This window comes from Hyperolius riggenbachi, chromosome 4 (genome assembly GCF_040937935.1).
Source record: "Hyperolius riggenbachi isolate aHypRig1 chromosome 4, aHypRig1.pri, whole genome shotgun sequence".
Taxonomy (NCBI): Eukaryota; Metazoa; Chordata; class Amphibia; order Anura; family Hyperoliidae; genus Hyperolius; species Hyperolius riggenbachi.
The window spans coordinates 481,333,767-481,357,986 of record NC_090649.1 but is presented as its reverse complement, the minus strand read 5'-3'; the positions used below and the strand labels follow the sequence as shown (position 1 = coordinate 481,357,986).

The 24,220-nt window shown below is 45.1% G+C and overlaps 1 protein-coding gene across 1 annotated transcript in view; it reads right to left on the bottom strand.

The window, feature by feature from the left end:
- UTP25 (UTP25 small subunit processome component) overlaps positions 1-24,220 on the bottom strand; it is an 84,900-nt gene that overhangs the window by 51,741 nt on the left and 8,939 nt on the right.

The window sequence follows — 24,220 nt, the reverse complement described above, 5'->3', positions numbered from 1 at the left end:
AATGTGATGATAGGTCACGTATGGAGGGGGCGGGTCGAGGGAGTTACAATATCTGAAGCCCTTGACGCATTGGACTCCGAGCCCCTGATGAGTCACGAAGTGACGAAATCGCTAGGGCGGAGTCCAATGCGGAAGTGGATTGAGCACGAAGCAGCGTGGTGAGGAGGCGAGCAGGCACCCCGGCGTCTTCCGTATGCGCAGCGGAGATATCGACAGGGACAGTCCAAGCCAGCCAGCCCGGCCACTTATGCGGGGGAGAGCCCGTGCCAAAATTACTCATATGTTTTTATACTTCTGGAGATTGTAAGTGCAATAGCTTTTTATTATTAAACACATTTTAGCAGTATTACGCTATGTCCAGCATTTTTTATTGAGGTCTTGATAAACTGCATCTGGTGATAAACTGCATCTGGAGTACAAGGAATTATTGATCGAGAGGTGGGGGACGACCCGGGAACGGTCCCAAGGTGCATATAGACCATTGGTTGGTCTGTTACAGCGGTGAGTGGCACACAAAGGGTGTTGGTGGTGGTCCACTCACATGTACATGCAATAGGATCTGCAGCAGCATATCACCAGTAACAGAAGATATATTGAAAATTTCAGATGTCTATGGACATTTTATATTTTTAGGTCTCATACACTTGGACCTTTTTGGTGTTGTATTTTGCTGCCAGAGCGCCATTTCTCTTGTTTGTGTATTTGTATAAAGTGAAGAGAGGGCGAACTGGCTGACCTGTATTAACATTTGCTATGAGCGCTGACCTCTTGTGATAATACAGTAATAGCTGTGCTTAGTCCACAAAAATGAAATAAACCAATCAAAATTAGTTACTTGGGCTGCTTCAATAAAGCAGTCCCCGTACATATCCGATTGTGACTGTATATATGATGTGTACACAGGAATCTCTTATATACACTAAATAACATCTATGCTGTAAGAATAAAGCCTGATGTGTAGCTGTGTCACTAATAGAGATGGTCAATGAGATGGAAATAATTCTGCATTGATGCTGATTTATGCAAATGTATGCACTCCCTTTGCTGATGAAATCAAATAATTTGATATGTTGTTAAAATTTGGTTTGGTGACTACAAATTAAAGGGTACCTGAGACGGATGAAAAGTAAAGTTTTATACATACCTGGGGCTTCCTCCAGCCCCCTTCAGGCTAATCAGTCCCTCGCTGTCCTCCACCACCCGGATCTTCTGCTATGAGTCCTGGTAATTCAGCCAGTCAGCGCTGTCCGGCCGCATGCCGCTCCCACAGCCAGGAACATTCTGCACCTGCGCAATAGTGCTGCACAGGTGTAGTATGCTCCTGGCGGCGGAGTGTGTGCATGCGCACTACGCCCGACTGGCTCAAGTACCTGGACTCATAGCAGAAGATCCAGGTGGTGGAGGAGGACAACGAGGGACTGATTATCCTGAAGGCGGCTGGAGGAAGCCCCAGGTCTGTATAAAACTTTAATTTCATCTGTCTCAGGTTTACTTTGTTACACAGTAGTACTATACTCTACATATGCACTCCCCACAGAGCTGCAGGGAATCCACTGAGCATGCTGTGCACATTGAACACAGAGGTGTTGTCTGTCACCCATAAACCTTGTTCAGATTGTGCATGAAGAATGTGTAATAGAGGAAGAATCTCCTCATTCCCCTGCATAGTACCTGCACATCACTCCTACATGTACCCACAGTTACATTGCCTAGGGCCTGATAGATGTTCTTTGTTCCGGTTTGTACCTTTTACAAGTACTCTTACCAAGGACTAGTTTTAGTCTAAGGCTAATTTCACACCAGGACGTTGCGTTAGAGGGGGCGTTAAGGTCGCATAACGTCCCCCTAACTCAACGCCTGGTGGTGCTGGATCTGGACGTCAGAGTGAGCCGCGTTGTGCAGCTCACTCTGGCGTCAGTGATGCCGTGATGCGCACTCTTGTGCGCATGCAGCATCACGTGGTCCCGCCGGCCAATCGCCGCACAGAGCGGCTGCTCCAGGAAGTAAACACTGCACGTCATAACGTGCAGTGCATATTAATTAGCCATGTGCCTGGCCGCTCTCCGCTCCTCCCCAACATTACTGAGCATGTGCAAGCAGTCTAACGCGGCTCAGCCGCGTCCAAAGTACTGCATGCAGTAGGTTGTCTTGTGACGCAGCGTTACAATGTAACGCAACGTCCGCACTGTGAACAGCCCCATTGATTTTTCATTACTGTTCGGTGGGCTGCGTTACAGGCTGCTCTAACGTGCGCCTGTAACGTCCCACTGTGAAACCAGCCTAAAGGGAATAAATATAGTAGTCTACATATCCTTCTCCCTTCAGTTGTCTTGTAAAATTCCTAAGCGTTGGCAGTTAAGAGACGAATTTCATGTTACATACTTTTAATCAACAAAATTGTAATATGCAAATTAGAGGAGTCGGAGTCGAGGAGTCGGAGGAATCCTAAACTGAGGAGTCGGAGTCGGTGGATTTTTGGACCGACTCCACAGCCCTGAAAAAAACTTTTGTACTCAAGATATACGTAAATAGCATAGATGGCAGGGAAAAAAAAAAAAAAAAAGATTTATGGGATTGAAACTAAAGTTGATAAGTGGAAGGAGGTGGGTTAACTGGCTAGACAAAGTGTGTCATGGGGTTAATGGGCTTACTGTTATGGGTATATTTTTCAAAACAGACCTGAACTCTAGGAACTTCCTCTCTACTGTAAAAGATAAGCAACAGCATGATAACCGTTAAAGAAAAAACATTTCCGTGTTACAGCTTAAAGAGACTCTTATTATCCTACAAGTTCCAAAAGCTATTCTAATGTGTTCTGGCTTACTGCAGCACGTTCTACTATCACCATCTCTGTAATAAATCAACTTATCTCTCTCTTGTCAGACTTGTCAGCCTGTGTCTGGAAGGCTGCCAAGTTCTTCAGTGTTGTGGTTCTGCTATGAACTCCCCCTTCCCGACCCCTCTCTGCACACTGCCTGTGTGTTATTTAGATTAGGACAGCTTCTCTCTTCTCTCTCATCTTTTACAAGCTGGATAAATCGTCCTCTGAACTGGCTGGGCTTTCACATACTGAGGAATTACATACAGGCAGAGCTGTCTGCACTCTGCAGGAAGAAACAGCCCGACACTTCAGTGGAAGATAGCTGCAGGGGGAAATAAACACACAAATGATCTCGAGATTCAAAAGGAAAGCTGTATACAGCCTGCTTGTGTATGGATGTATTTTCTATGTGTGGACATACTGTACATCAACCTACTTCCTGTTTTGGTGGCCATTTTGTTTGTTTATAAACAAACTTTTTAAAACTGTTAACCACTTTTAATGCGGCGAGGAGCGGCGAAATTGTGACAGAGGGTAATAGGAGATGTCCCCTAACGCACTGGTATGTTTACTTTTGTGCGATTTTAACAATACAGATTCTCTTTAAAGAACTCCTGCAATCAATCTGCAGTGCGTCTACTTCCTGCTTTCATGGAAGCAGACAAAAGGGTTAACATCTTGGGCCTGATTCACAAAGCGGTGCAAAGTGTTTGCACGCCTGTGAAAAGCCCTTTATCACGCCTAAACTCAGTTTAGGTGTGATAAAAACAAACTTGCGCGAAATTCCCGCGCGCAAAGTTTAGTGCACCTAAAGTTTTATGCACCCATTAAACCCTATGCAACTTTCTGCACGCACCTGACTTTGCGCACGAGTTTTATTCCTGAAAACGGTGCTAACCTACTAGTGCAAAGGTTATCACGCCTAAACTACTTTAGGCGTGCTAAGTAGGTTAGAACCACTTTGTGAATCAAGCCCCTTGTGTTTACATATTAGCTTTGTCTGCCAAGGAATGTAGAATTTATGTGCCGACATATCTGAGTGATCAAATTACACTTGTGATGACTTGAAGATGAGGGTAGTAGTAAAAATGTTTCTGTACCGTGTTAGCCAAACAAATGATGTAGGTAGAAAAAAAAAAAAAAACAGTCTTTTAAAAGTAATACCTTTTTAATACCTTTTGAAGAGGAGGGGGAATTAGACAGGCTCTGCTCTCTAAAAACACAGAGTGCATTTTTCTCTGTTTTCCTTGTGTCCAGTGCCAGAGTTCAGGTCCACATTAAATATGGAATAGATCCACTAGATGTCCCCACAGCAAACTCTACTGCAGGTCTTGTTACCACAGAATACGGAGGACCTACTTCCACTCGGGTGCCGGACCAGACGTGGCACCGGTGCTGCTGCAAAGCCACAGCTAAATGGTTATCCATGCTGTGGGGATTCGCATGCGTCCTGAAATAAAGTGCAGTATGCTCTCCAGAACTGCACTAGTATGTGAGTCGGACGGCATCCATTAACAGAATAGGCTGCGTTTCCCCGGGCAACCCGAATGTGGGGAAACAGGCCCTGATGAGTGTTTTGAGGTAACACTAATGTAATAAAACAAAACAATGTGTTTAAACCCTTTGAATGAATGACCACTGCTATAAGCTACATCATTGATCATTCAAGCATCAGGCACTTTAATTGGCTATGAGAACACACATTCCTATTCACCAATCAGTGCTCAAACTCCTGTTGGGAGTGTGCATGTGTGCCACCAATTACAAGCAGAAGACGAGGATCTACGCCCCGAGAACTTCAGATGGAGTTTCAGAGGGCTAGATATACTTCCGTCAATGCGGTTAGTGGTTAAAGTAGAACTCTGGCCATGGAGCTCAAACATAACCCATAGCGGAGAAAACATTACAACTGCCTTCCCAGTGAGTGTCGCTCTGACCACCAGTCATCCTCTTCATTGACCCCCTTTTCTCCCCAAACACCATTGTACCCCAACCAGACAGAGATCTTCAGGCTGCCACCAACAAGACTGCCATTATTTCCACCCCTCCCGTGCACCAGCATAATTGGGTGGCAACCAAAGCAGCTTCAATCTACTATTGTGGTGCCTGGAAGCTGCAAAGTAGAAGGCCCTGAAAACTGGTCCAAGAGAGTCGGCAACACTGGGGAAAAAGCAGGGCTGTGGAGTCAGAGGTTTCATGAACTGAGGAGTCGGATGATTTTTGTACCAACTCCACCGCCCTGGAAAAAAGGGAGACCCAATCAAAGAACCAGAGAGACGCTTACATGGAACACAGGTGGAGGCCTTCATAGTCCTCATTTTCTGTTAATCTAGCTTTCCAGGGGATTCCAAATAGCCAGACTTGCAGCTCATGCTCTATTTCCCAAAGGAAGGCCTGAAACACACCAGAGGAGTTTTTCTGAGCGTTTTGAGTTTTTAAATCTGCTGCTAATGTTATCCTATGTGTCTGTGCACACTGGAGCAATGAGGTTTTGTAAAAAAACCCCATAGCATTACATTGGGAAGAGGTTTTGAAATCTCTAAAAGCTCTTCCCAATGTAATGATATGGGGTTTTTTACAAAACCTCATTGCTCCAGTGTGCACAGGCACATAGGCTAACATTAGCAGCAGATTTAAAAACTCAAAACGCTCAAAAAAACTCCTCTGGTGTGTTTTAAGCCGAAGAGCTAGGATAAAAATGGGGGAATTTAAGGAGAACTCTGGAGTCTTCCTGGAAACGACACTGAGCAAGAATACATTTTTGACACTTCAAAAGTTATAAAGTACAAACAAAAAGTTAACAAGAAATAAGACCGGGGAGTCCATTTGGAAGTATGCACTGCGCCCTCACAGCTGGCCCTCCCAAGCCTCAGTGCGGCCCTGGTATTTACTCCTATGTATGTTTTTGTGAAGTAGCCTCACAGGAGGCATTATACCTTAGACCGGGCAATAGAAGACTGATGCATGCGCCATACTGACACCCTACTTGGGATCTTTTAAACAAAACTTTTACTGTGGTGTACCCTGTGATTCGGGTCCCCAACTGTAAGTCTTCCTTTAAATTTTGTTTCTTGTAGCCTATTTGGTATGACCTACAGTGGAATGCAAAAGTTTGGGCAACCTTGTTATGATTTTCCTGTATAAATCGTTGGTTGTTAGGATAAAAAATGTCAGTTAAATATATCATATAGGAGACACACTCAGTGATAATTGAGAAGTGAAATTAAGTTTATTGGATTTACAGAAAGTGCGTAATAATTGTTTAAATAAAATTAGGCAGGTGCATCAATTTGGGCAATGTTGTTATTTTATTGATTTCAAAATCTTTAGAACTAATTACTGGAACTCCAATTGGCTTGGTAAGCTGAGTGACCCCTGACCTACATACACAGGTGAATCCAATTATGAGAAAGAGTACTTAAGGCGGTCAATTGTAAGTTTCCCTCCTCTTTTAATTTTCTCTGAAGAGTAGCAACATGGGGGTCTCAAAACAACTCTCAAATGACCTGAAGACTATTTTTCCTTATCATGGTCTAGGGGAAGGATACAGAAAGCTGTCTCAAAGATTTCAGCTGTCTGTTTCCACAGTTAGGAACATATTGAGGAAATGGAAGACCACAGGCTCAGTTCAAGTTAAGGCTCAAAGTGCCAGACCAAGAAAAATCTTGGATAAACAGAAGTGACGAATGGTGAGATCCATTCGGCGCACTTTACACAAGGAGATGCTGAGTCTATGCAAGAGTGATGCAGAGTAAGCCTTTTCTGCTGGAGTGCTGAAACTAAAATTGAGTTATTTGGGCATAACAAGGGGCGTTATGCATGGAGGAAAAACAACACAGTATTCCAAGAAAAACACCTGCTACCTACAGCAAAATATAGTGGATGTTCCATCATGCTGTGGGACTGTGTGGCCAGTGCAGGGACTGGGAATCTTGTCAAAGTTGAGGGACGCATGGATTCCACTCAGTATCAGCAGATTCTGGAGACCAATGTCCAGGAATCAGTGACAAAGCTGAAACTACGACGGTGCAGGATCCTTCAACAAGGCAACGACTCTAAACACTGTTCAAAATCCACTAAGGCATTCATGCAGAGAAACAAGTACAACGTTCTGGAATGGCCATCTCAGTCCCCAGACCTGAATATAATTGAAAATCTGTGGTGTGAGTTAAAGAGAGCTTTCCATGCTCGGAAGCCATCAAACCTGAATGAACTAAATATGTTTTGTAAAGAGGAAAGGTCCAAAATACCTTCAACCAGAATCCAGACTCTCATTGGAACCTCCAGGAAGCGTTAAGAGGCTGTAATTTCTGCAAAAGGAGGATTTACTAAATATTGATTTCATTTCTTTTTGGTGGTGCCCAAATTTATGCACCTGCCTAATTTTGTTTAAACAATTATTGCACACTTTCTGTAAATCCAATAAACTTCATTTCACTTACATAGTTGCATAGTTATTTGGGTTAAAAAGACATACGTCCATTGAGTTCAACCAGAGAACAAAGTACATCACCAGCCTGCTCCCTCACATATCCCTGTTGATCCAGAGGAAGGTGAAAAACCCTTACAAGGCATGGTCCACTTAGCCCCAAAAAGGGAAAAAAAATTCCTTCCCGACTCTAGATGGCAATCAGATAAAATCCCTGGAACACCACCACTGGGCATTACCTAGTAATTGTAGCCATGGATGTCTTTCAACGCAAGGAAAGCATCTAAGCCCCCTTTAACCTCCCTGGCGTTCTATTAAAATCGCCAGGGAGGCTGCGGGAGGTTTTTTTTTTATAAAAAAAAAAAAACTATTTCATGCAGCCAACTGAAAGTTGGCTGCATGAAAGCCCACTAGAGGGCGCTCCGGAGGCGTTCTTTCGATCGCCTCCGGCGCCCAGAATAAACAAGGAAGGCTGCAATGAGCAGCCTTCCTTGTTTTGCTTATATCGTCGCCATAGCGACGAGCGGAGTGACGTCATGGACGTCAGCCGTCGTCCTGACGTCAGCCGCCTCCGATCCAGCCCTTAGCGCTGGCCGGAACTATATGTTCCGGCTGCGCAGGGCTCGGGCGGCTAGGGGGACCCTCTTTCGCCGCTGCTCGCGGCGGATCGCCGCAGAGCGGCGGCGATCAGGCAGCACACGCGGCTGGCAAAGTGCCGGCTGCGTGTGCTGCTTTTTATTTCATAAAAATCGGCCCAGCAGGGCCTGAGCGGCGACCTCCGGCGGTAATGGACGGATATACTCGTCCATACCGTCAAGGAGGTTAAATGCAGGTATAGAATTTGCCATAACTACTTCTCAAATATCACTGCATGTGTCCTATATGATATATTTAACTGACATTTTTTATCGTAACAGCCAACGATTTATACAGGAAAATCATAACGATTAACAAGGTTGTCCCAACTTTTGCATCCCACTGTATATTAGAGTAAACGTTTGCATTTAAATCCTATTTTTATTTCATTCATTACTCTCGCACAATCCCCCCCCCCCCCCCCCACCCCATCCCATTGTAGATAAGCAAGCTACACAGATACTGTGGTTACCATTATCCTATTTATGGTCGTTGAGGATCCTGACTGAGGATTGAGACTGAAATATGCTATATCCAGAGTCAGCATCACGTAGGGGCCAAAAAACATGTTTACTATAACAAGTTTTGTTATATCCAGGTTTACTATACCAGGCGTTGCTCCAATAGACTTGTAATGGAGAGTGTCCGGGACCTGGAGAGGTAGTGTACTAAATAGCTTAGTTTATTATAATGAGATTATTCTGTACGAAGTATGGGCTCATAAACACGTCCCAACATAATGCACAACCAACCGCACAACAAGTTGTTTACCTGACGTACACACACGCCAACCAACTAAACACCAACTCACGCAGTTTATCGGCTTCATGCTGCGCCCAAATTTGTTGGCGCCGTTTTTATATGTAGCCCCTCCCCAGACCTTCTCTCTGCCGATAACCGTTGAAAATGAGTACAAAGTTTTACAAGAAAAGGGTCTCTCCTATGTGCCAATTACAAAAGACTAGAAAAAAAAATTAGTGTGGATAGAAGTAGTTTTAAACTTATGGACCAGAGCAATTTTCACATTTCAGCACTCTTCGGAAATGATCTATACAATTGGGATAAATTATTTTTTTTTAATTTTTTTTTTTTTTAAAAGCTCTTATTTGCAGAAATGACTCGCTCATGACATACATATTTAAAAAGCTGAGTCCCCAAGGTAACAATCTATGTATCCTCTTTTAATTCCTGTCACTGTTTATTTTTTTTTTTTTTTTTTTTTTACAAGTGTTTTATTTTGGTACAGAGTATTGCTTTAAATTAAGTTTGACCCTAAAAAGAATTCCCATGACATAGGCCTCAACCCTAAAACACGCTAAAATACATTCTACTATGTGCTGGGCAGCATGGTGGCATAGTGGTTAGCACTCTCGCCTTGAAAGCGCTGGGTCCCCGGTTCGAATCCCAGCCAGGTCAACATCTGCAAGGAGTTTGTATGTTCATCCCGTGTCTGCGTGGGTTTCCTCTGGGCACTCTGGTTTCCTCCCACATCCCAAAAACATACAGATAAGTTAACTGGCTTCCCTCCAAAAAATTGGCTCTAGACCATACATGCACTACACAATACATACAGTAGGGACTAGATTGTGATCCCCTCTGAGGGACAGTTAGTGACAAGCCTATATACTCTGTACAGCGCTGCTTAAAATGTCGGCGCTATATAAATACTTAAATAGATACTATGTAACACAGTTAAAGCGGATCCGAGATTAAAAACTAACTATAACTTGTCTATGTACCTAAATACTATGTAACACAGTTAAAGCGGATCCGAGATTAAAAACTAACTATAACTTGTCTATGTACCTTATCTAAAGTTTAGATAGTTTACACAGCATATCTAGCTGCAAAAAGGTTCAAAGGTTTATGATTATTTATTCCTGTGATACAATGAGGGCAGCCATGTTCCGTGTGTCACATTGTCACAGGCTGAGGGCTGGAGATGCTATCAGCTTGCCTGTGTGTAAATTCAGTCCACTCTCCTCCTCCCCTCTGCCTCTGAAATCAATGGCTAGTAACAACCTCCTGCCCAGACTGAGCTCCCATAAGCTCTTGCTGCAGTGCCAAGGCACAAAAGGAGCTGTGGGCGAGGCTTGTTTAGTTTATAGGGAATTAGTGTATTAAAACAAAATAAGTATTTGGCTTGAGGAATGCCCTATAAACTGTATGAAAGGAACACAATTATGCAATGAGTAAAAGTTTATCTCGGATCCACTTTAACCACTTCACCACTGAGGGGTTTTACCCCCTGACCACCAGAGCAATTTTCACCTTTCAGCGCTCCGTCCATTCATTCGTCTATAACTTTATTATTACTTATCGCAATGAAATGAACTATATCTTGTTTTTTCCGCCACCAATTAGGCTTTCTTCAGGTGGGACATTATGCCAAGAATTATTTTATTCTAAATGTGTTTTAATGGGAAAATAGGAAAAAATGTGGGAAAAAATTATTTTTCAGTTTTCGGCCTTAATAGTTTTTAAATAATGCATGTTACTGTAATTAAAACACATGAAATGTATTTGCCCATTATTCCCGGTTATAAAACCGTTTAAACTATGTCCCTATCGCAATGTTTGGCCCCAATATTTTATTTGGAAATAAAGGTGCATTTTTTTCAGTTTTGCGTCCATCCCTAATTACAAGCCCGTAGTTTATAAAGTAACAGTGTTATACCCTCTTGACATAAATATTTAAAAAGTTCAGTCCCTAAGGTAACTATTAATGTTTTTTTTTTAATTGTGTTTTTTTTTTTTTTTAAATTACAAAAAAAAAAAAAAAATGGGGAGTGTGGGAGGTAATGAGTTAATTTATTATGTAAAACAATTTATTTATGTGTAAAATACATTAGGGTGTAGTTTACTATTTGGACACCAGATGGCCACAGTGAGTATGTTTACATGCGACCTGTAAGCGACCGGAAGGATGCTTACAGGAAGCAGTAGGAGGCTGGGAGACTCACAATGATCGCGCTGTTTCTGAAAGAAGCAGCAGATCATTGCGGGAGCTTAGATCAACGAACGGGAATGGATTTTCCCGTTCATTGATCTCCGGGCAAGCGGGGGACGGCGTGCACGAGCGGCGGGTGCGCGCGCACGAGCGGCGGTAGCGCGGACAGCGGTGGTAGCGCGGAAGGTACGGATTTCTCCGTCCCTGGTTTTTTAGGAGGGAAAAAAGGGACGGAGAAATTCGTACCGCCGGGGGTAAACTGGTTAAAGGGAACCTTAAAAAAAAAAAAAAAAAGGTAAAAAAAGCCAGTTTTACTTACCTGGGGCTTCAACCTGCCCCCTGCATTAGCCCTGTGCCCGCTCCAGTGCTCTCGGATCTTCCAGTCCCCCGGTGCTGCTCAGTTTCAATTTTGCCCGGCACCGGCCACTGAACCTGCACGGCCCTGGAACGTGCGTCCTTGTTCGCCCTCCTGTTGCCCGGGGCGTCCTGTGCAGGTTCAGTAGAGATTTACTCGTACTGCGCATGCGCAGGGCAAAAACAAGGATGCACACAGCTGGGGCTACGCCGTGGCCGGCAAAAGGCTCAGTCAGTGATCCTAGAGTAACGGTGTAGGTACAGGGTGACCGCAGGGGACCGGCAGACGCCCCAGGCAAGTTAAACTGTGTTTTTTGTTTTTGACTTAAGTTCCCCTTTAACTAAAAAGAAAAAAAAAACTGTGCTTGACTGGCCCTGGCCGCATGCGTCCTTGCTCTCACTCACACCTGTCCTGCGCATGCGCAGTGCGAAATCTCTCTATATGGTAATGAGGTTGAAAGCAAGGAAGCATGGCCAAAGCTGGGAAGGCGTAGTGGCCCAGAAAACAGAACTTAGCCACTACGGGAAGCTGGAGGAACGTTCCAGGACAGCGCATGCACAGGGCGACTGCAGGGGGCTGGTAGAAGCCCCAAGTAAATGAAACTTTTTTTCTTTTTAGTTAAGGATTAAATAGCTATTTATTTTTTACCACATATTATAGTAATTCTTTTAAAGCATACTGAGGGCTTACACTACCTTATATATTCGAGTATAAGCTGACTTTTAAAGGGATACTGTAGGGGGGGGGTCGGGGGAAAATGAGCTGAACTTACCCGGGGCTTCTAATGGTCCCCCGCAGACATCCTGTGCCCGTGCAGCCACTCCCCAATGCTCCGGCCCCGCGTCCGGTTCACTTCTGGAATTTCAGACTTAAAAGTCTGAAAACCACTGCGCCTGCATTGCCATGTTCTCGCTCCCGCTGAGGGCACCAGGAGCGTACTGTGCATGCCCAGTATGGTCTGCGACTGCGCAGTGCACTCCTGCTGACATCAGCGGGAGCGAGAACACGGCAATGCAGGCGCAGTGGTTTTCAGACTTTTAAGTCTAATTCCAGAAGTGAACCGGACGCGGGGCCGGAGCATTGGGGAGTGGCTGCACGGGCACAGGATGTCTGCGGGGGACCATTAGAAGCCCCGGGTAAGTTCAGCTCATTTTCCCCCAACCCCCCTACAGTATCCCTTTAAGGCCAAACAAAATGGTCCAAAAGAGGGGGTGTTGGCTTATCAAGTCACTTTTCTCGCGTACCCCCGCCACGTGATAAAACGGAGGCGGCTCTCCCTCCAAGTGCCTTGCCGGCATGTGTACAGAGCGAGTGGCCCCCTCATAAACAGAGTGATGTGGATGGTGTGCAGATCCTTGTTGTTGTGCCCTCCCCCCGCCATGTGCGGGTATGTGTTGGTGACAATTGGGAATTGCGCCCCCCAGGTGCCCCCCCCCCCTCGATTCTGCATCAGCCTCTCTCTCATTGCTATAACACCATTCAGCTCCGTCCACCTCAATGCCGCATCAGCGCCTCTCTGTCGCATCACTATGATGCCCTATGGAAATCGCCGCCGGGAGACTCACCGTGCTCCTGCACAAGGTGGCGGTAATTTCTATTCACCCTCCAGGTCCATGTGGATGGTGGGGAATTATTAAATTGACAATGTAACACATGCATAATGCATAAAGTCAGAGGATGATTACGAGCCATGCCAGAGGTCAGAATCCAGAGGGTGGTCGTCAGCTGTGCCAGAGGCCAGAATCCAGAGGGTGGTCGTCAGCCGTGCCAGAGGCTAGAATCCAGAGGGTGGTCGTCAGCCGTGCCAGAGGCCAGAATCCAGAGGGTGGTCGTCAGCCGTGCCAGAGGCCAGAATCCAGAGGGTGGTCGTCAGCCGTGCCAGAGGTCAGAAGGTCAACAGAGTGCAATAAAAATGTGTACAACAAGAGAGTTGGGAGGAAAAAAAAAACCCAAAACAAAAACTAATAATCGGAGAGTGTGTGGTAGGCATCAAAACACTTAACGGGGCAAAGTCCTGGTTTTGATGGACAGTCTGGGCAATGGTAACGGGTGTTTTTTTTAATACTGTGTTTCCGACAAACTAGACACTTTTTTGTTGCAGTAGTGGGGAGTGGGTCAGAAAAATGCCTGCTATGAAGTCTGATGAAGTCCTATGAAGCAAACGGGTCCATGTTCATGGCAGGCTGGCCGGATTCGAACATCAGCGAAGTACAGACCTGATGCTGAAAATTTACATATCTGCCCCCATTGCCCGCTTTTTTAAAGATCACGTATGCATTTTGTAGGGACAGCTGCATTAGGTAAAATGCAACATTTTTACACCAGGCCTCTTTTTTCTGGGCTATCTCATAAGGAGCAGGCATTGGGTCGGCCAAATCTATAGCCAACCTGTACTTCTTGTAATCTGCAGAGGCCACTTTCACCACTTTTCCATCATGAATTTTAAAGGAACAGGTGTAGCCAGTCTCACTTTCGCACATTTTGTACACCTTCAACCCATATCTCGTTCTCTTGCTGGGAATATACTGTTTTTTACTTGGCATGCCAGGGAAGGGGACTAGGGACTCGTCGAGAACAATTTCACTCTCAGGCACGTAAATCTCGCCAAATTTTTCATTTAGGTGATTGATTAGAGGTCGTAATTTAAAGAGCCGGTCATAGGCTGGATCCTCACGGGGAAGATTGTCTGCAGGGTTGGTAAAACTCAAGCAACTCAGCAGCATTTCGTATCGTTGTCTGGGCATGGCGGCCGAATACATGGGCATGTGAAAGAGTACATCATCTGACCAATAAAGCCGTAGGAGCGGCATTTTAATAATGGCCATGCTGAAGGTCAGGCCCAAAAACACTCTAATTTCGCAGGGGTTTGTGGGGTTCCACTTTGAATTAAAAGAGGAGGAGGGGTTGGCTGCTTTATACTGTTCAGCATAGATATTAGTCTGTTCGGTAATGTACTGCAGAAATGTTTCAGTAAGGTACAGCTCCAAAAAATTAAGTGGCTGCATGTTTTCTGTAGCCACCAATATTCCACGTCTGGCTGTGGAGGCGGGGACATTAGGGACCTCCATGGTTGAAGGTGATTGAATCAAGTCCTGTGGTACCTCCTGTGGCACTGTTGGAGGCTTGTTCCGCCTTCGCCTGCCAGCCCTCCGGCCACCATCACTGGAAGCGGCTGCACTGCCCGCTGTCCTGCCTTCTCCGTGAAGTGGTGGCCCTTCACCTTCTGAGTCACTGTCGGTACTCACTGCAGGACTGGTGGCCCCAGCCTGCCCCTCTCTTCTGATTGGTCGGGCTGGAGGTGGTCCAAAAAACTCAGAACTGGAGTCGCTTTCTGTAAATGGCTCTGAGTCTTCTATCGGAAGGAAATCATCAGACGATTCTTCCCATTCGCTGCTGCTGTTCAGTAAAATGGTGTATGGGTCTTCAGCCGTATACATTATCTTCACCATTTCTGCCCAAGCAGCTACGTATAAAAAAACATTTTTTTAAGTTAAGAGTGAAAATCAGACTAGGGAAAAAAAACGTTTGTACTCAAGATATACGTAAATAGCATAGATGGCAGGAGGAAAAAAAAAAAAAAAAGATTTATGGGATTGAAACTAAAGTTGGAAAGTGGAAGGAGAGGGGTTAACTGGCTAGACAAAGTGTGTCATGGGGTTAATCGGCTTGTTGTAATGGGTATAGGTGGTGTATTTTCAAAGCAGACCTGAACTCTAGGAACTTCCTCTCTGCTGTAAAAAAGATAAGCAACAGCATGATAACCTTTAAAGAAAAAAAAACATTTCGTGTTACAGCTTACAGAACTCCTGCAATAAATCTGCAGTGCGTCTATTTCCTGCTTTCATGGAAGCAGACAAAAGGGTTAACATCTTGTGTTTACATATTAACCTTGTCTGCCAAGGACTGTAGAATTTATGTGCCGACATATCTGAGTGATCAAATTACACTTGTGATTACTTGAAGATGAGGGTGGTAGTAGTAGAGATGTTTCTGTACCGTGTTAGCCAAACAAATTATGTAGGTAGAAAAAAAAACAAAGTATTTTAAACGTAATACCTTTTTAATACCTTTTGAAGAGGAGGGGGCATTAGACAGGCTCTTCTCTCTAAAAACACACAGGGTGCATTTTTCTATGTTTTCCTTGTGTCCAGTGCCAGAGTTCAGGTCCACTTTAAATGAAATATGGAATAGATCCACTAGATGTCCCCACAGCAAACTCTACTGCAGGTCTTGTTACCTCAGAATACTGAGGACCTACTTCCACTCGGGTGCCGGACCAGACGTGGCACCGGTGCTGCTGCAAAGCCACAGCTGAATGGTTATCCATGCTGTGGGGATTCGCATGCGTCCTGCAATAAAGTGCAGTATGCTCTCCAGAACTGCACCAGTATGTGAGTCGGACGGCATCCATTAACAGAATAGGCTGCGTTTCCCCAGGCAACCCGAATGTGGGGAAACAGGCCCTGATGAGTGTTTTGAGGTAACACTAATGTAATAAAACAAAACAATGTGTTTAAACCCTTTGAATGAATGACCACTGCTATAAGCTACATCATTGATCATTCAAGCATCAGGCACTTTAATTGGCTATGAGATCACACATTCCTATTCACCAATCAGTGCTTAAACTCTCGTCGGGAGCGTGCATGTGTGCCACCCATTACAAGCAGAAGACGAGTATCTACGCCCCGAGAACTTCAGATGGAGTTTCTGAGGGCATAGATATACTTCCGTCAATGCGGTTAGTGGTTAAAGTAGAACTCTGGCCATGGAGCTCAAACATAACCGATAGTGGAGAAAACATTACAACTGCCTTCTCAGTGAGTGTCGCTCTGACCACCAGTCATCCTCTTCGTTGACCCCCTTTTCTCCAAACACCATTGTATCCCAACCAGAGAGAGATCTTCAGGCTGCCACCAACAAGACTGCCATTATTTCCACCCCTCCCGTGCACCAGCATAATGGGGTGGTAACCAAAGCAGCTTCAATCTACTATTGTGGTGCCTGGAAGCTGCAAAGTAGAAGGCCCTGAAAACTGGTCCAAGGGTGTCGGCAGCACTGGGGAAAAAGCAGGGCTGTGGAGTCAGAGGTTTCATAAACTGAGGAGTCGGATGATTTTTGTACCAACTCCACCGCCCTGGAAAAAGGGAAACACAATCAAAGAACCAGAGAGACGCTCACATGGAACACAGGTGGAAGCCTTCATAGTCCTCATTTTCTGTTAATCTAGCTTTCCAGGGGAGTCCAAATAGCCAGACTTGCAGCTCATGCTTTATTTCCCAAAGGAAGAGCTAGGATGAAAATGGGGAAATTTAAGGAGAACTCTGAAGTCTTCCTGGATACGACACTGAGCAAGAATACATGTTCGACACCTCAAAAGTTATAAAGTACAAACAAAAAGTTAACACAAAATAAGACTGGGGAGTCCATTTGGAAGTATGCACTGCGTCCTCACAGCTGGCCCCTCCCAAGCCTCAGTGCAGCCCTGGTATTTACTCCTATGCATGTTTTTGTGAAGTAGCCTCACAGGAGGCATTATACCTTAGACCGGGCAATAGAAGACAGATGCACGCGCCATACTGATACCCTACTTGGGATCTTTTAAACAAAGCACTTTATTACTGTGGGGTACCCTGTGATTCGGGTCCCTGACAGTAAGTCTTCCCTTTAACTTTTTTCTTTTAATAGCCTTTTTGGTATGACCCATGTTAGAGTAAACTCATTACTCTTGCACAGCTCCTCCCCCCCCCCCCCCCCAAGACACTCACACCCCATGAGATATTGTGGATGGGAAAGCTACACCAATATTGTGGTTACAATTATCCTATTTATGGTCATTGATGATCTTGACGGAGGATTGAGAAATTATTGCAGAACTTGAGATTGTGACGGAGGATTGGGAGTGTATTGCGGAACACGAGATCAGGAGCTAATCAACACGTTTTGTTAACAGCCTAATAATGTGGGTTATTAACACCTTCCCAACAGCCTAAAGCCAATAGGTGTCGGGAAGGTGGCTCTCCCAGGACCACCTAACGCTGGCGTCAAGTCCCGGGGGGGGGGGGGGGGGGGGAGATTAGCTGGGATAGCGCGCGCATCCACGCTGAGTTATGTAACGGAGCTACGTAAACAGCCTGCCAGCCACTGGCAGGCTGTAAAACAAAAGAAGACAGGCAGAAATGTCTTGTACAGCGCTGCAGCTGCGATCTACTGCAGCGCTGTACGAGGGACAGCTTGTCACTGAGCAGTCCCCAGGAGAGGCTGGCAAGCTAATCCTTCTCATAGGCTGATGCTATGAAAGGTGATCAGCGTGACTGGATCTTGGTGGAAGGGAGGGGGGAAAGAAATAGGCATTTAAAAAAAAAAAAAAAAAAGACATGAATAAAAAAAACAAAAAACGTTGCAGCAGCAAGCAGATGCCACCAATAGAAAGCTCTGTTTGTGGCAAGAAAAGGGAGAAAGATTAATTAGCGTGCAAAGTTGTATGACTCTGCAGTGAGCTGTTAACCTCCTTAGCGGTATGCCCGACACTGTGCCGAGCATACCGCTCACTAGCCTCAGGAGTCCCCCAGGATTAATGCAAAACCCTTAGCTAGCATTAGGCTAGCTAGTATAGGTAGCCGGCACTCCCCGATCCAGCCACTTAAAGGGGAACTGAAGTAAGAGGTATACGGAGGCTGCCATATTTATTTCCTTTTATCAATACCAGTTGTATGGCAGCCCTGCTGGTCTATTTCTCTGCAGTGGTATCTGAATAACACCAGAAACAAGCATGCAGCTAGTCTTGTCAGATCTGACTTTAAAGTCTGAAACACTTGATCTGCTGCATGCTTGTTCAGGGGCTATGGCTAATAGTATTAGAGGCAGAGGATCAGCAGGACTGCCAGGCAACTGGTATTGCTTTAAAGGAAATAAACATGGCAGCCTCCATACACCTCACCCTTCAGTTCCCCTTTAACACATTACCCAGCCTGGATCCAGCGATCGGCGCATCCTCCCCACACAGCTCCGGTCTCTCTATGGGGAGGATCGGGTCTGCGCATGACGTCATGTACGATCCTCCCCATAGAGAGACCGGAGCTGTGCGGGGAGGCTGCGCCGATCGCTGGATCCAGGCTGGGTAATGTATAAGTGGCTGGATCGGGGGATCGGGTGGTGCCGGCCACCTATACTAGCTAGCCTAATGCTAGCTAAAGGTTTTGCTGCCATGCAATCTGTTACATTAATCCTGGGGACTCGAAAGCTGCAAAACCTCCTGAGCGACGTAACGCTCAGGAGGTTAAAGCTGCAGAGCACTGAATTGTAAAAAATGGCCTGGTCACTAGGGGGGTGTAAGCCTGTGATCCTGAACTGATTAAAGCAGGATTGTCAGCCACAAAATCAAATCCCATGTACCCACTGCTCTGTGTTTGTTTATTATGTAGTCTACACCGTGACCCTGCATTGCAAGCATTACAATATAATCATAAATGTTTCTGCTGTCATGAATCTCATCTCATTCAGCCTGGTTCTATAGTGGTACATTGCCAGGGAGAGGGAAGCGTATCATCTCCCCTCCCACATTCCTGCTCCTCACTGATTGGCTGAAGGCAGTTCAGTGTGACAGGAGGCTGAGAAGGGAAATACACCTAATTTATCTGCAGAAGCTGCTGAAATATGATCTTTGCTGTGCTTACGTTTACAAAGCAAGCTAGATATGACAGCACAGTTTCTAGGAGAAATAAAAAAGATTAATGGAGGAAATGACATCAGGATTAGCTTCAGTCAGAGGCAGTAAAGATGGAATATGCCTGGAAAAGTTCTCTCTTCATTTACTTTATAAAATGCATTTTTTCAGTTTTGCGTCTGTCACCAATTACAAGCCCTTTTTTTTTTTGCAAAAATAACAATAGTATACCCTCATGACATCCATATTTAAAAAAAAGTTGAGTCCCTAATGTAACTATGTATTTTTTTAAAATGTCTTTTTTAGATCTACAAAAGTTTTATTTTGGTAGCTACGGGGGAGTGGGGGAGGTAAGGAGTTAATTTTAATGGGGGGGGGGTTATTTATTTGTGATAATTATGACAGAAAGCGCTGCTGTTAGAAATGAGGGAATTATGTAGAGAACTAAGCTTGATAACTTTTTATTGGATAAAAATCAACTAAAATTGACAATTTCTGTCAAACATGCCTGTTAAAATGCTGATAGCAAAAGAATAATAGAGTGCTGTAACAGGTGATGATACCCGTGTGAGCAGTATATGTACATATACTAAAACATAAAAATAGATTTTCATAAAACATAAAGTGCACCTGGTGCTTGAACTGGGAATCCCAGAAAATGGCCTCGTTTGAGTATAGGTTCCTCTGTGGATCTGATTATAGATCAGTAGGTAACAATCTTGGGGAACCTCTAATCAATTGTAATGTGGTTTCCTCCGTAATGGGAATAATGTGCAGTCAATCCCTAGTTGGAAGGGCAAGGTGTTCCTGTAAGTAACAGTTCTAGTGCACAGACTTAAACAGGCGGAAGATGAAAACGATCTCACCCGTCTTGTGCTGACACGGAGTGATGCGCAGATCTTGAATCTTCGTGGGGGCCGCTCAATCTCGCTAGCCCCGGCCGGCGGCACAGCGAGAGAGGCTAGACGGATAAGTCACGTCGGGCAAGCGTGCCCGGCTCCCCTTGGATGATGTTATTATCCGGGTAGCAGCTGTAGATGACTGGACGGACTTCCGTATACACGCTTGATGGAGGAAGCCGCGTAGCTCCCGCTCACCTAGCTCCCCTCTGGTTGTGACGTCACAAAGGCAGCCTACGCTGACGTTTCGGGAGGAACGCCCCCCTTTCTCAAAGCTTGGCTCAAGCCAAGCTTTGGGAAAGGGGGGCGTTCCTCCCGATACGTCAGCGTAGGCTGCCTTTGTGACGTCACAACCAGAGGGGAGCTAGGTGAGCGGGAGCTACGCGGCTTCCTCCATCAAGCGTGTATACGGAAGTCCGTCCAGTCATCTACAGCTGCTACCCGGATAATAACATCATCCAAGGGGAGCCGGGCACGCTTGCCCGACGTGACTTATCCGTCTAGCCTCTCTCGCTGTGCCGCCGGCCGGGGCTAGCGAGATTGAGCGGCCCCCACGAAGATTCAAGATCTGCGCATCACTCCGTGTCAGCACAAGACGGGTGAGATCGTTTTCATCTTCCGCCTGTTTAAGTCTGTGCACTAGAACTGTTACTTACAGGAACACCTTGCCCTTCCAACTAGGGATTGACTGCACATTATCCCCATTATGGAGGAAACCACATTACAATTGATTAGAGGTTCCCCAAGATTGTTACCTACTGATCTATAATCAGATCCACAGAGGAACCTATACTCAAACGAGGCCATTTTCTGGGATTCCCAGTTCAAGCACCAGGTGCACTTTATGTTTTATGAAAATCTATTTTTATGTTTTAAAATATGTACATATACTGCTCACACGGGTATCATCACCTGTTACAGCACTCTATTATTCTTTTGCTATCAGCATTTTAACAGGCATGTTTGACAGAAATTGTCAATTTTAGTTGATTTTTATCCAATAAAAAGTTATCAAGCTTAGTTCTCTACATAATTCCCTCATTCCTAACAGCAGCGCTTTCTGTCATAATTATCATTATTGTATTCTTTGAGGTTTGGGATCCCCTGGCAGAGTCTGCAGCTACTGGTGTAGGCGCAGCGCTACCTCTTCTATTTTAAGGTTATTTATTTGTATTTACTTTAATGTATTAGGTTGTATTTTTACTATTTGGCCACTAGATGTCCTCCCCCAGTAACACGTGTATGCTTTCACTTTCATTTTATCAATGACCACGGCATCTCATTGATCACTGATCACAGGCATTTTGATCGGTGAATAGGGACCATATTCCCATTCAATGATCAAGTGAACTACCGGGCGGCCACAAGAACGCGGCGAGGCATGTACATCTACGCCCATGGAGCCAAAAAAGTAGATATACCGTCTCTGCTGCGGTAACTGGTTGAAACAAGCCTTTTGAGCAGGCAAGCTTGGCTTCCACATCGGAAGACGGTTGAGTTCTCCAGCATTTACATCTGTGCAGTTTTACGGCCAAGCTGTCAGCTGAGATTTGAAAAGCAAAAATGTTTGCTAAAGCAAATTACTGCGGTACAGTGATTGGGTGTAGCTTTCATTTTAGTGGAGCTCCCAAATCCTAGACACTAAAGCACAGATGTCAAACTCAAGATCCACGGGTGTGCCTTTTTATTTTAAGTGGCCCCCAAGATTTCAAATGTGCATGATTGTATGCAGGAAAAGGATGACGGCACACTGCCTTCGCATACAAAGGAGCACAACGGTGACAGTATTTGTTGTTGCACGGGGGCCCTCCCAGCGGAATTGGCATGGGACCCCCTCTTGGGATCCAAACTCCTTCCCCCTCCCCATGTGATTGGTAAAGCAGAGACACACACACCTCTCCTTCCTCGGCACTCTGTAATACTTCCCTGCTCCAGGGCAGCATGGGTCTCTTCTGCTCTTACTGGCAGCTGCTCGCTCTATGCTGCATATCTCCGGTTCCCCATCATGTGACCTGGATTAGGAGCCAAAGGCGTGCAGCACAGAGTGTGTGACTGTCAGGTAAAATAGTGGAGACCCGACGCATCACTGGTGCAGGTAAATATTACACTGCTGCACTGCTCTGCAGAAAGGGGAGGAGAAGAATTATAGTCAGTATAGTTACACCACTTAGCTTGACACTGTTCTATAAATATTGATAAACTATTTGGCCTGTGACTGTATTTTAGATTATGTCCCCTTACGTGATTGAGTTTGACACCCCTGCACTAGAGGAAACAAATAAAGGCGCACCTCTGCCGAAATTTAAAAAAAAAACAAAACCTAAGAGGTATGCCAATGAAGATACGTTATACTAACCCGCCACAAGTAGTAACACTCACCGGAGCCCTGTATTAGCCGGGTTTCAGCACGTAATCCCTCCATCTTGCAGAAAATGACCTCTGCCTTATCCAAACCCATTTTAAAAAAAGGTTGAGACCTTTTTCTGCAAGGGGAAGGAGCTACACCCCGAAACCCGGCTGATATGGATCTATGGTGAATCTTATTACTTACATAATGTGACGGGATAGAATAACTCTTCTTCCATAGCATACCTCGTGTATTCTTTTTGTTTCTCCAGAGGAGAGCTTCAGTTCCATCATGTCCAGCATTTGAGTTTGGATAAAGTTCTGGGAACCTTAAGTGACAAGATGAGACAGCCATGTGTATGTACAGTGGCAAGCACACAAATAACTGTGCTGCGTTTTTTTGCTGCCTGAAAGAGTTAACATTCAGCTATGCAAGTGCCAGTATATTTCCAGTTGGGACCCAGTGGTCACTGATAAGGAATTGCAGCCATAAAAACCATGCCTGGCAGAGAATGGTTTCTGAGAGCAGAGGATAAAAAAAAGTCAATAGCTTATATATTTTAGCTCTCTGGGACACAAAAACACTGTCATTGACCAGAGACAAAACAATAAATTTACTTTTTAATTTTCTAAACATAATATAACACTGTGGGATATCTACAAAAAACATTTTTAACAGTAGGAAGATATATATAGTTTATCTCATCTGTTTATTTTCACTTAAAGAGACTCTGTAACATTAAAAATCTCCCCTGGGGGGTACTCACCTCGGGTGGGGGAAGCCTCCGGATCCTAATGAGGCTTCCCACGCCGTCCTCTGTCCCACGGGGGTCTCGCCGCAGCCCTCCAAACAGCCGGCGACTGTGCCGACTGTCAGTTCAATATTTACCTTTGCTGGCTCCAGCGGGGGCGCTGTGGCGACTTTCTGCACGGAAATAGACGGAAATACCCGATCTCCGTCGGGTCCGCTCTACTGCGCAGGCGCCGGAAACTTGCGCCTGCGCAGTAGAGCAGACCCGACGGTGATCGGGTATTTCCGCCTACTTCGGCGCCGAGAGGCATCAGAGCGCCTGCGCAGGAGCCAGGAAGGTAAATATTGCGTCACAGCTGTACGGAGGGCTACAGCGAGACCCCCGAGGGACACAGGACGGCGTGGGAAGCCTCATTAGGATCCTGAGGCTTCCCCCACCCGAGGTGAGTACCCCCCAGGGGCCGTTTTGTCGTTACAGTTCCTCTTTAAGGTTCACTTTAAAGGACAACTGAGCTGAAAGGGCTTATAGAGGCTGCCATATTTATTTCCTTTAAAAACGGACCTGAACTTAGAACTTCCTCTCTGCTATCAACATCATAATAACCTTTAAAGAAATACATTTCTTTATTACAGCGGATGCAAATCCTGTAATAAATCTGCAGTGCGTACAATTCCTGCTTTCATGGAAGCAGACATATTTTTAACATCCTATGTTTAAAGATTAGTTGTTTTGCCATGGCAGAGTAGATCCCTGAGCTGACAGCTGAGAAATCAAATTACGGATGTGATTAGTCACAGATAAGGGTAAGCTAGAGAGGCTAAACGCTCTAAATAGATAAAAGGTTGCATTACCCTTCACTTTCTTTCGGTCCAGTGCAAGAGTTCAGGTCCATTTTAAGTTATACCAGGTGCCTGGGAGTCCTGCTGATAAGAGTCTGAATCGCCAGAAGCAAGAATGCAGCTAATCTTGTCAGATCTGACAATAGTGTCAGAAACATCTGATCTGCTGCATGCTTGTTTATGGTTTATGGCTAAAAGTATTAAAGGGGAACTTCAGCCTAAACAAACATATTGTCATCAAGTTACATTAGTTATGTTAATTAGAATAGATAGGCAATATAATCTCTTACCCACCCTGTTTTAAAAGAACAGGCAAATGTTTGTGATGCATGGGGGCTGCCATCTTTGTCATGGGGGCAGCCATCTTTGTCATGGGGGGCAGCCATCTTTTTGGTTGAAAGGAGGTGACAAGGAGCAGGAGACACAGTTCCAACTGTCCTGTGACCTGATAACCCCTCCCAGTTGCACACGCTAGGCTTCAAATGTCAAATTCAAAATGTAAAAAAAAAAAAAAAAAAAAAAAAAAA